The sequence below is a fragment of the Monodelphis domestica genome, chromosome 2 (genome assembly GCF_027887165.1).
Source record: "Monodelphis domestica isolate mMonDom1 chromosome 2, mMonDom1.pri, whole genome shotgun sequence".
NCBI classification, from domain to species: domain Eukaryota; kingdom Metazoa; phylum Chordata; class Mammalia; order Didelphimorphia; family Didelphidae; genus Monodelphis; species Monodelphis domestica.
Window position 1 is genome coordinate 236,557,681 of NC_077228.1, and position 13,016 is coordinate 236,570,696.

Consider the following 13,016-nt stretch of genomic DNA (forward strand, 5'->3'; position numbering starts at 1 on the left):
GTGTGTGTGTGTAATATAACTATACATATGTACATATATATGCCTGAACACATTCACAGCTGTATGTGTATATATACACATGTAATCTATACAGATATGTATAGAAATACACATGCATGTATATGTACATATTTGTATGCATATATTCTACATTGGCCTCTTAGATTTTTCTACTTAGTGGGGTAAGTATATTAAGGAGCTATACTAAGTCATTCATTTTATCTAACATAATACCTGGATTATGTATATTTTTATTAATATTATTATTATTGCTGCTGACAAATATTGTCAAATGTAAAGTATTAGTGAAACACAAATAGTGATTCAGAATCCTGAGTGGGAAAAAGGGATCCATTTTACACAAACTCTCCACTGAACAACAGATTGGACTACTTACTACTCCACAAATACAATTTATAAACCATTTAAATTTCAACTTTGCACCATAACTCACACTGTTTCTTCAACCCTGCTTTTTGTGATCCACTTTAGAACTATTTCATCCTCTCTATGTTTATTTAAATATTGTCATTTCTTCAATGTCCAAATTAAGTCCTGCCTTCTCTGTGGGAGTGTTTCCTGATCACTCCAACCCACAGGAACCTCAGTAATATTCCACTTCGCCTAAATTGATCATTTTGAATTTATTAAAATATGGAAGTAAAAATTATCAATCTATGTCATACATATGTTATACCTGCATATTCATGCACACATATATACAAATGTGTATCAATTGAGTATATACAAGAGAAATAATGTTATAATATACATGTGTATATAGAAGTGTATGAGTATGTATGTGTGCATACTATATATATATATATTCATTTATTCTCATGTGCATACTCCCCTATAATTTTTATCTTCCTAGCTAAATCATAATCTTGTTGGGATTAAGAACTCATCGTCTCCCCCTCCCCATGTTGCCTAACATATCACTTTACCTACAATAGACACTAAGTAAATATTGTCTGTTCAGTTGATATTACTGCTTCTCATCAAGGCAAGAGGACAGTCAAGAAGACTGATACTTGACTGCCCTTTTATAATCTTATTTTATCACTCATTGGAGCTCATTTTGTACAGTTTGGTAATGGGCTTTAGGAAGTAGAAACCTGGAAGATAATTGCATTGATCACATTACATTTATAGGCATTAAATGGAATTTAAGGTACCATTTGTTAATTATCTTCATATTTGTGTGGAACCTGGAACATATTAACCTTTTGTATAATCACAACCCATTAGTAATGAAGTAGAGATTTAATGGCGAGAGAAACAACAACAACAAAAAAGGCATCATGAGACAATCCTTTTACCACCAGCTTTTGGAAGTTTATGATAGGGAAAAGCAGCTGGAATATTTTCCCTGGAAATAAATTAGGGAGAAAATTTCATGTGTATGTCTTTCAGAAACTTCATTAGTGTCCCCTCTGGGTTACAGGTAAGTGGTATGATAGAGTACTGGCCCTGGAATCAGAAAGACTAATTCAAATCCTGCCTCATACACTCATTGGCTTTGTAACTCTGGTGAGTCATTTACTACCATTTGACTCAGTTCCCTCAATTGTAAAATGGTCATAATAAGAAATACCTAGTTCATAGGGTTCTTGTGAGGATTGACTAAGATAATATTTATAAAGAGCTTAGCACACAGTAGGTGCTATATAAAAATTAATTTCCCCATTGTTGCAAGTATAGGATTGGCTTTTCTAGCTCTGCTTCTATGGGTTTTGGCTCTGATACTTGCTATTCTCTACAAAAAATATAAATGAACTGTGATTTCCTTTTCCTTTCATTAATGATTCTTCTTACCCTAACTGACCCAGTATATTTCTGAAATCTTACCTATTTAGGCTAGGTAATGAACAAGCCAGTAGTCATTTGCTCAATAAACACCAAAGAAGCCCTGGAGTTCCTCAGTTTCTTTTTTTAAAACTCTAAATTTCTCTTATGGTTATGTGCAAATGAATGACTGGGGAAAAGACTAATGACTAGTAGTACCCCAATTCCATTTAACTATTTAATATCAATCAAATTTTGCAAAGGGAAATATCCTTACATATATTCTCTCTTTTTCCTTACCAGCACCTGAGGGATATTGTCTCCCTTACACCACATGTAGATCTCCCCTATATGATATCTGATTCACATTCAAAGGCAACACCTTTGCCAAATAACTTCTTACCTTGTATATCATTGAATTGGGGTCTTAAAGGACACTCATTCCATGTTCCTCAGGGCATCAGTGTTGCATTGTCTGCAAAACCTTGTTTGAACCTAGACTCTGAATTTTTGTGATTTGTTCTCTACTCATCTAGAATAAAAAAGAATAAATGATAAAGCAAAAGTGAAAGGCCTGGGGGGGGGGATTTGACTATATGTACTCAGAGAGTAGAAAGCTTCTATATTACAGTGTAGTTTCTCACCAGATACTGTAAGCTAGAAGTCCCAGAATAAAGCCAAAATTGCAAATAAGGCAAAAAACAAAAGGTTGGAACCAAATGACAATTAGACAAGCAAGTCAACTCTGTCCTTCTGCACAATTACCTGATCAAAACATCTATCATTTTCTACTGTCTCTCTGGGACACTTCTTTTCCATATCATCATGGCTCTTCCTAAAGCCAGTTTCTTTTTCCTCTGGATACATAGTATCTCTGGAATTCTGTGTGTGTGCACCAGTCCCCTGATAAATAAGCCCATTCCAATATGTAAGAAGTTATTCAAAATTATAGAGGAGTCTTTGATAAATATGACCATGGAGATGTCAAACAAAGCATAAAACAGGAAGATCTATGCTTGCATAAAGTACTCACCATTGTCATGGATGATGTCTAATGTCTGATGCAGATGGAAGAAGTGTTGAGGTCATCCACGTGCTTCTGTTGCTAGATGATATTATGGATACACTAATTATATCAAGTCCCCAAACATTCTGAGATCAAGTTTAAAGAGAGCTTGTCAAAACAATCCATATAGGAAAAATTAAATGGAAGGAAAGTGTCTGGATAGTGAGCCCATTACTTTAGTATACCAGTAGGTGGATTTATGTATGTATACCTATGTACCTGATATATACACATTTATTCACACATATGTTGTATATACTACCATGTTTGTTAAGGATATCTAGATATGTCTATATTGATATGAATATCTATCTGAATAGGGATAAAGATATAGATATCTGTAATAGAAACTACAAACGGGCAATGAGTTGGACCCAAAATTGAATAGGATGAAGAAAGCAAATTGGATTGCATCTGGAATGTTGTATAGTTTTTCATGAACCAAGTTGCTCCCTAATATAAGACTATATTTTCTCCCAGTGATACTGTAAGGGTTAATTTTCTTATTTCCCAAAAGGCAATGGAGAAATATGGGGTGATAATAATCTACTTGAAAGAGATGATGTAAGGGATGTCATGAAAGAAATGTATATTTGGAAGAGAGGTTAGGCTGATTATGTTGCAAGAATAAGGGATAATAAGTAAATAGTCCAAGGTGAATTGGGAGCTATAACAGGAAAAACAAAACAAAACCTAGGGTAAAGCTTCTAGTACATTGGGTAGGTTTCTTTTAGAGGATCAATGAAAGAAAATTGGTCAAGAATAGCACAAGATGATATGACTTGAAATCTACATTAGTTAAATAATTCTAGTAATTCCCACTTCAATTAAATAACAGATCTATTAAAGTAATTGTAGGATAATAATAGTAAAAATAACTTTACACATTGCTTTAGTGTTTGCAAAGTGCTTTATAATTATTATCTCATTTAATCCTAAAAGATAATCCTCAAAAATAGATGCTATATATGCTCCCATTTTGGAAATGAGAGAAGTGAGGCAGACAGAGGTTAGAACACTTGCTTAGAGTCACAAGCTAGTGAGTATCTGAGGCCAGATTTTAATTAGATCTTACTGATTTCACTCTATCCACGCTCTCTAAGATAATAGGAATAAGAAACAACTTTCACATCCTCTGATAGAGTAAGAAAAATGGGTCTAAATACAATAGGAAAAATTCTAATTCAGCATTATTAATCAGGAAGTATTTGTATTTGTTAGGTGGTAACATCTAATATAAATCTCTTTCTCTAATCTCCCAAGGGCAAAGATTGTGGTGTTGTTTTTCTTCTGTTTCTCTAGAGATTTGAACAACATTTTGTTTATATGGTAGAGGCTATTAATAAATATTTGTTGAAATTGTCTAATTCATTGCTTACTATATATGCCCAGCATTATGCTAGAGGATGTGGAGAAATATACACAAGTCAAACATTGTCCTTGCCTCAGAAACCTTATAATTCAGTTCAGTAGACAAAACAAACAGTAAAAAAATAGCTGGACTTTAAGGTCCTCCTTATAAATGCATTAGGGAAAATAGAGAGGTCATTATGCACTGGAGCAGTCAGAAAAGGCCATATGTAGGAAATAGAACATAAGCTGGACCTTGAAGGATGGATAGAATTTTGCCAAGTGGAAGAGAGGGAAAATGAAATTCCAGGCAAGGAGAATCAGAAGGAATATAGGCAGATAGAGGCAAGACTCAAGAAGGAATGTCTTATTGAAATAGCAAATGTATCAGTAGGTTAGAATGGGTAGAACTAAATTAGGATAGGCCCTGAAAACCAGACAAAAGAGTTAGACCAATGGATTACTCATTTAGTTTGTGGTAGAATCTAGACACCAACTCTGATATTCTTACCTTTTAAAGCAGCTTTTTATCCACTGCTACAGGCTGTCTCTCATAGGCACATTGTAGATACTTAAATTCTAGATGCCTAATATATAGACACTTTTTAGGAATTTAATAATTCTGGAATTATTATTTTAGGGAGTTTAATGTCAGTGGCAGGTAAGAGAGATTGGAGTGGGGAGAGGCTAGACAGAAAATCAGCTAGGAGGATATTGTCATAACCCAGGTATAAAGTGATGAGAGTAGGGACAAGAATGATTAGAGTAGGAATGGAGAGGAAGAAGAAACTGTGGAAGGAGATGCGGTGAAGGGAATTAATGACAGGATTTCTATTTGAGTAGTCAAAAATAGGTGGATAATATATCGAAAAAAGCATCAAAGTTGAATCCTAAAGGGATTTCCTCATGGTTTAGATTCTGATAGAATATATCAAGACTTGCACAGTCTGGCTCCAGGATTATTGAACATTGCTCTTATTCACACATGTTACAGTCCAGCCACTCTAGCCTACTTGCTGTTCCACATACATAATATTCTATAACATTGTAGGTTTCTCTCTTCAATCTCTGGAATATCCTGAATTTTATTTCCATTTAGTAGAATCCTTAGATTCTTCTAAAACTCTTCCTGCTACCCACTCCCAAATTGTTTGTATCCTTACCTGTTCCTGCAAATAACTTTGTAGCTATGCATGCATGTAGATGTGTATAGACATGTAACCATGTGTGCAATACACACATGTACATACCTATGCAAACATGTGAATAAAATATTACTTACCTGCATAATGTAGTCATCACCTCAAAACATATAAACTCCGTTGGTGAAAGATTAATATTTTTAGTTGTATTTGCAGTACTCAAGAAAGTACCTGGCATATATTAGGTACTTAATATAGTTATTATGAAATATACATATTATAAACCTGAATACAATTTTAGAATCTTTTTTTGTAGAGATTTTAAGAAATGTAACTGCCTAACAAGTAAACATCTGGTGTATAAGGACCTTGAATTTTTGTCTTTGAAATTCCATAGCCTAGTATACATCTAGAAATAAGTATAAGGATGTAATGGGATTTAATTATTATGAGGAATTCCTAGATGAAAAAAGTACCTCTACCAATGCAGATCAGCAGCTTTTTTGCAACTAAAGAACCCAAGAGACTTGCCTCAAGCACTTACAGAGTTTTTGTGACTTGTTAAGCCAGGTTACATATCCAGTATGCGGCAGAGTATGGACTTAAACTCAAGTCTTCCTAGTGTCCAAACCAGCTTTCTATCTAGTATAGCAAAGTGCCTTTTATAGATACATAATCAGTGTTCAATAAATTCCAAAGGAACTGAATTGAATGCTGTCTTTATGATAGGAGGATCACAGATTTAGAGCTGAAAGCTGAGATGCCATTTAAAAGTTTTACAGAGGAGGGAACTAAATACCAGAAAAGTTCAGTGACTTACCCAAAAGCACATAGGGAACATGTGGTAGGACTAGGATTGAAAGCAAGAGTAAGGTTTGAGTCCAAATCTTCCCTGACCACAGATCTAGACTCCTTCCCACTGTTTTGCCCTGAATTGATTAGATAATAATTATAGCTGTCCTTTACATAATACTTAATGATTTCCAAATCATTTTTATATCCATTATCTCAACTGAAACTCACAACTACCCTATAAAATTATTTTTATCCCCATTTTACAGATGCAGAAATTCAAGCCTAGAATTTAAATCACTTGCCTGGGGCTTCAAATGTTGTAAGTATTGGTGCTGAGATTTAGACTTGGATCTTTCTCTATTTTCAATTCTATTTTCACTCTCCCACACTATTTAACCTTGAAATACTAGAATCCTTTAATTCACCTTGATTCTTCTCTCTACTCTTAGCACCATTAATTAGATGGCACAAAAAAGGACAATAAATATCTCCCATCACCCCCTAGTTATAGAAACAAAGCCTTGAATCTATATAAGGGATTCTCCACTTAGTCTGGATTTGAATAGCAGTGGATGGGGAAATGAAGGTCTTCTATTTCTTAATTCCTTACTAATATTCTGAACTAATTATATTCAGCAAGTATAGATGATGAAGAAAGGTTGACTTTCTAGAGACTTTTCTTTGTTTTTTATTTTTTTTATTTTTATTTTTTGGTTACAATACTCACTTTATTTCCTTCCCTCCTCTCCACCCCCCCTTCCCTCGGCCAATGCACAATTTCATGGGTATTACTTGTGTCCTTGATCAGAACCTATTTCAATGATGTTGTTTGCACTAGGATGTTAATTAGGAGTCTACATTCCCAACCATATCCCTTCGACCCATGTATTCAAGCAGTTGTTTTTCTTCAGTGTTTTTACTCCCACAGTGTTTCCTCTGAATGTGGATAGTGGTTTTTCTCATAGATTCTTCCTCCAAGTTTTTCAGAATCAATGCATTACCACTAATGGAGAAGTCCATTACATTCAGGCCAGCTCTGTGTTTACCTCAAATTTTCAGAAAAATATTAAACAGAATAGGACCAAGCATAGATCAATGAGACATTCTACTGGAGACTTTGTTACAAGTTGACATTGGATATTCTTTTTATAGCCTACTAGTGGTGAGCTAGATGTCACAGTGGATAGAGTGCCTACTCTGAAATTAAGAAGACTCAACTTCCTAAATTCAAATTTGGTCTCAGACACTTCCTAGCTATGTATCTTTAGTTAAGTCACTTTACCTGTTTGCCTCAGTTTCCTCATCTGCAAAATATGAGAAAGAAATGATAAACCACTCCAGTATCTTTTCCAAGAAAAAACCAAACAGGGTCACAAAGTGTTGGACTATCTGGAAAAAACAGAGCAACAGTTATTATCATAGCAGTATTTATTCTTGTTGTTTATTGTTCAGTCATATCCATCTCTTTGTGATCCCATAGACCATAACCTGCCAATACTACTCCTAGTGTTTTCTTGGAAAAGATACTAGAGAGTTTTAACTTTTTTTCTCTCCGGTGGATTGAAGTAAACAGAGGTTAAATGACTTGCCTAGTCACACAGCTAAGTAAGTGTCTGAGGTTGTATTTGAACTCCAGTCTTCCTGACTCCAAGCCCAGCACTCTGACCACTTGGCCAACCACCTTCCTCCTAGTATCTTTCATATCTATTTTAACAATAAAACCTCTTCGGTTATACTTTTAGGCAAAATTCAGATGTAATATCTATTCTACAGTATTGCAGTGTGTCTCTTTGTTTCTATTGTCTTTTAAAGATCATTAACAATGATTCAGTAATAACATCTATCAGTTCTTGAAGTATTTGGAGATTGAATTCATTTGTTGCTAGTAACATGAACTTATAAATGACAACCAGCTGATCTTTTATCATATCCCTATAATTTTCTTGGATATCAATTCCCTATTAGCCATTTTCATTTTGTCCTATGTAACCCAAGGTTCCTTCCCTTTGATAGAGAAAACAGAAGTAAAATGGATAGATTTATATTTCTACCCTAAGCAGCAGTCAAATTTCTGCTTTGATCATCCCCTTTCCTCTCATCATAGCTAAAAGGAAAAGAAAAACCTTATTTGTTGTCTGTTTTTAATGTCCATTGGAGGACATCAAACAGAGTTAGAAGGTAGTAGGAATCTCTCTACATTATCCCTGTCAAGAAGTTATTATTATAATGAAAATGAAACTACCTCTTTAAGCAGCCCTTTCTACCTTAAGCATCCAGATTCTGTGGGTTCTAGTACCTTTTGTTGTTCTAGTTACCATTTAATACAGCCACATTTTTTAAAAAAACTGACAAAGTAATCTGAGGACCAGAAATATGAAAAGTGTAAGGTCATAAAGACAGTTGGTGATAGAGGTAAATATTAGAACTTGGGTCTACTTACTCTTAATAGTATTCTTTACACATTTAGGCTCTGAGGTTCTCACGTAACATCTGTTATTAGAGTACCCAGTGCTGGGGGGCTGCCACACCTTCCATCAGGAAATCTGGCAGTGGAGTTTCACAAGAAATCGTTAATACCCAGCAGCAGCATGCAAACAAACTCCCCGCTCCATTTATTTCACAAGACTCCAGATTTAATTAGGTTTTCCAGTTTTCCGCTTGTCCTGGGCCAATCACTCCTTAAAACAGTGGAGAATTCATTTGCACCTGCTGTCAGAAAGGGCTCTCCCCAGTTAGAAAAATAATTAAGTCATCATCACACATCAGGAGTAATGAATCACCATTTTTCATTCAGTTCGCAGGTCGTTTGTTTTCTTCTGCACTTGCAAAGAAGGTGCAAACTAAATTTGAGCAGATGCCAAGTGGATCCTGCTTTTTGTTCCTCTCTTTTCTCCCTCCCCTTTTATCTTCCTCCATATACCACCTCTTTTTGTCCTTGACTGGTGGTGATAGAAATAATCGCAGTAAATATCATGTAAATAGAATTCTAGATTCCTTCCTAGGAAATCTCCTTTTCTCCTTCCATTTCTTTTCTAATGCTTTGAGTAGATAGGCCACTGGAATTCTCCAAGTTCTGAATTTTTCCAATTCTGGAATTTCCAATTTCCAATTCCAATTCTGAATTTTTCATTATACAATTTGGATTCTACCTAGATGTTCATGTCAATAGGGTTCATTGTATTGACATGGGCACTGTACCCCCAGAAACCCAGGTGAACTATTATCAGGAAAACTCCCTTGCTCCCTTATATCCTCATGACTCTGAGCCTAAAAACACCCAGTGACCCCTCTAGCATCCTGAGAAACACCCAATGACCCCACCTAGGCTCCTGAGATGTTTACCCTCTTTTGTCCTTTAGATTTAAGATGGACAAAGAGATGAATCTTTATTCCTCCAGGCAGACCCCAGTCAGATGTCCACCTCACCCCACCAAATGCCTGAATGACTAACACTTGTAAAGAATATAAAATCCCGAGAACTAGACTTTCCATTCATGCTGTCCTCCCAAGGAACTGCTCCCCATCTTGCTGTTCTCCCTTGCTATCCTCCTGGCCATTCTCAACATTACTTTCTAAATTAAAAAATTTCTCTTTTTGTTTTTAAGCTAAGTTTTGGAGTCTTGCATTCTTGCAAAAGGTATCCTTCCTGAACCACAGGGGCATACATCTGAAACCCATAACATTTTGGTGCCCAACATTTTTGGCTCTCCTGAAAGCTACTCCTATACCTCAGATCATCCATGAGGACACAGCTTCTCAGGTAGGAAGGAGCCTTTTCTTTGACTCCTGAAACCCCCATCTTTTGGGTGATATCTTTGTGGGACCTCTTTCATGCTCTCTCTCCCATTGGCCCCAGATCAGTCTGGCCGCTGGATTTTGGGGTCTATCGGCTTCCCCTTCTATACTGGAAGACGTTCTGGTGTATGGGAAGTCTTGCTTCAGTCTTACAATGAGTGCTCTTGGTCGGGCAACCTCTGTGGATGCACAGTTGTTAACCCTCCGGTGTGGAATTGGCCATTCTGCATCTAAATGGGACAGATATAGAGCATACGCCAAGATTCCTCTTTTGGGGTGTATACTTAAAAATTGGAAAAAATTGGCACTAAAGAGCTTAAAGAAAAAGCAACTAATTTCTTTTTGTAATGTTGACTGGCCATGTTACATCCTTGGTAAGCAAGAGGCATGGCCTATCCATGGCACCCTAAAATTGTAATATCATCCTCTACTTACAATTGAATTTTTTTCCAGCCTGAGGTCAAGCTAGATAGGGGTTAGCCAACCCAATTAAGACAAAGGGAGAAGCATGCTTGTAGGCCTCTCCTATTGGGAAGAGATCAAGTCTAAGCAGCCTGAGAGAAAATTCAGTTGGATTTTTTTTTGTTTGTTTGTTTGTTTTCTCTCATGTTAAAGAGCTGAGCAACTAAAGGGGGAAAAAATGAGGAAATTGGCTTTTTGTTACTCTAAATTCTAACATCAGGTGTCAATTAGACAAATTTTATGGACAGAAGCCTCTTACCTTTTAGCTTTATCCCCTCACTAGGCTCCCAGTTCTCCAAACTCTACTCTCTACTTGAATTTTAAGGCAAGGGCCCACTGAGAAATTCAGGCGGAGATGGGGAAAAGGAAACTGGGAAGCTATCAGTTCACTGACCGGATCTGCCTTCTCCTCTACTGCAGGGAGGAAGAGGGTTGATTCTGAACAGAAAGACAACTGGTGAGACACCCCTATTTTGGGGATTTTTAAATGTCTTACACTTTTAAAACTAAGGTTTTTTTCAACTTGTAGAACAACTTATTAATTATCTTCTGTTTTAAGGTAAACAGGGAGAGATAAGAAGATCTGGTAAATGTCCTTTCCCTATCTGCTAGCCAAAAGGAAGTAATGCTTAAATCTATGAGGTATTTATTGGTATTTTGTTTCAAAATTGTGATCATGTATATATGTGGGTTTAGAAAATAACATCCTAATTTTAATTTTGTCAGACAATGAAATTTCAGTTTGAATAGAAAAGCCATGGATCAGTTTTGTAAAATAGTTTTTAGCAGTATAGCTTCAAGAAGAGGGCGTTCCATCCTCATCTATCTTTCTATTATAAGAGGTTTAAAGGGGAAAAAATGGGTTTAAGTGTTTAAACTTACCAAAAATGGGTTTTCGTTTAAAATTATCAAATGGTTTTCATCCCTGTTTATTAAAGTTGGAATAACTTTATCATTAAATTTAACTTTTTGGTTTCAAAATTAGATACTTGGCATGCTTCTCAAAAGGCTTGCTTTAAGGTTTATGGTCCTTAAAAGGTTTCAAATCTCTAAATTTAAAATAGATCCTGTAATACTAAATGCTTTATGAAAAAGTTTTTTGAAATGTTATGTGAGTTGCTGCTAAAATATGTATTTTAAGTATTGTTTGGATGTAAACAAAAGCTCCTTACAAACAGGACTGTACTATAGATGTTCAATATTCAGTCATTACCTCAGTTTACCAATTTGTACTATGAACTGAAATTTATAACTGATGAGAACTATGCTAAAGATACAGTGTTTCAATGATCCTTTAAATCAGAATTCTTTTGCTTACTGATTAGCAATTGAAGTGATACCAATGGAATGTTTGGTTGACTTATGATGGTAAAAGCAAGTCAGAGAAGGTGAAGAAGGTATGTTGAGTTTGAATTCCGAAGAAAGAGGGACTTTGATCTAAAGTCCATAAAGCTTGACTATGCAGATTTGTGAAGGAAGAATGGAAGTTGTGTTCTGCTTTTTAAGTAGAGCGTTTTGAAGGAAATGAAAGAGAGAGAGAGGGAGAGAGAGAGAGAGAGAAGGTAAAAGAGAACAGATGAAGAGATAGATGTTCTGTTCTCATAATTGGATCTTTAACTTAGGGATCATTTCTAGAATTGATGTATGTAGTTTTGGAAAATCACAAATAATTCTGGAATTTCCCTGAAAATTCCTTAGAGAGATTCCTGACTGGTCTTGTCTTAGTTCCTTCACATGGCCTACGGCCAGGATATGATCTAGCCCTGATTTGTATTTACTTTATAGCTAATGAATTCAATATTCCTGTTCAGGTTTTGTGACTAAATTGTGATAAATTAAATATTGCCAAAATAAGTAAGAATAATTGCTATAATGTAGACTCATAGGCTTTAAGGATTCCTTAGAGAGGGCAAATGGTCAGATAAGCTTGTTTGAGGGTGTGGAAATTTGTTTCTGGACTACTGATAAGAAGAATTTCTCTGAGCTGTAATGGGTGAGACTTGTCCTTTAAGGAAAGAAGGCTTCTAGGATCTAATGGTGACAAAGTACACAAAGGACAGAGAACATCCGGGAATAGTTACAGAGGCATATTCTGGGCTCACCTGGGAATGGACCTTTCCTGACCATCTAGGCTGCTAATCCTTGAGTGAAACAATAATGGCATTAGCCAGTGACAGCCTTAGTACACGAAGCCACTCACTGTGTCCTTTGTGACTTGAGGAAATATTTTCCCTGTCTGCTCTTCCTTCATGACAAATTCCCATAATCAGTATATAATACAAATTGGAAAATTAAAGTTTTCATTTCCCCAAACAACCTATTAGGTTAATAATTGAACATTCTCAAATTGTTAGGGAACATACTTTGAGAAGTAGGTGAAGTTTATTAATAGATGGCTTGTATTTGTAGCCTTTATTTACCACAATTGAAGTTTGGATCTTGAGCTTGGAAATATAGCTCAAAACTTTCTTGAATTTTCCCCAGAATCTGGGGTAAAGAAATTCATCTGTAAAATATTGTTACTCAAGTGTTTATAGATGTTATAGTTAATGTGTACTTTTCAAAAGGCTATTCTTTAACAGAAACATTACTTATCAACTCTGCAAACAACTCAGGAA

The 13,016-nt window shown here is 35.6% G+C and overlaps 1 protein-coding gene across 8 annotated transcripts in view; it reads left to right on the top strand.

Moving 5' to 3' along the window:
* RBFOX3 (RNA binding fox-1 homolog 3) overlaps window positions 1-13,016 on the top strand; it is a 1,135,878-nt gene that overhangs the window by 409,055 nt on the left and 713,807 nt on the right. For 2 of the 8 annotated variants that reach the window (XM_056814224.1, XM_056814221.1), the window contains one exon: window positions 6,408-6,460. The exons of the other annotated variants lie outside the window; for them this stretch is intronic. The gene's annotated coding sequence lies outside the window, so the exon portion shown is untranslated. The remainder of the gene's footprint in view (window positions 1-6,407; window positions 6,461-13,016) is intronic. 8 annotated transcript variants of the gene reach the window in all.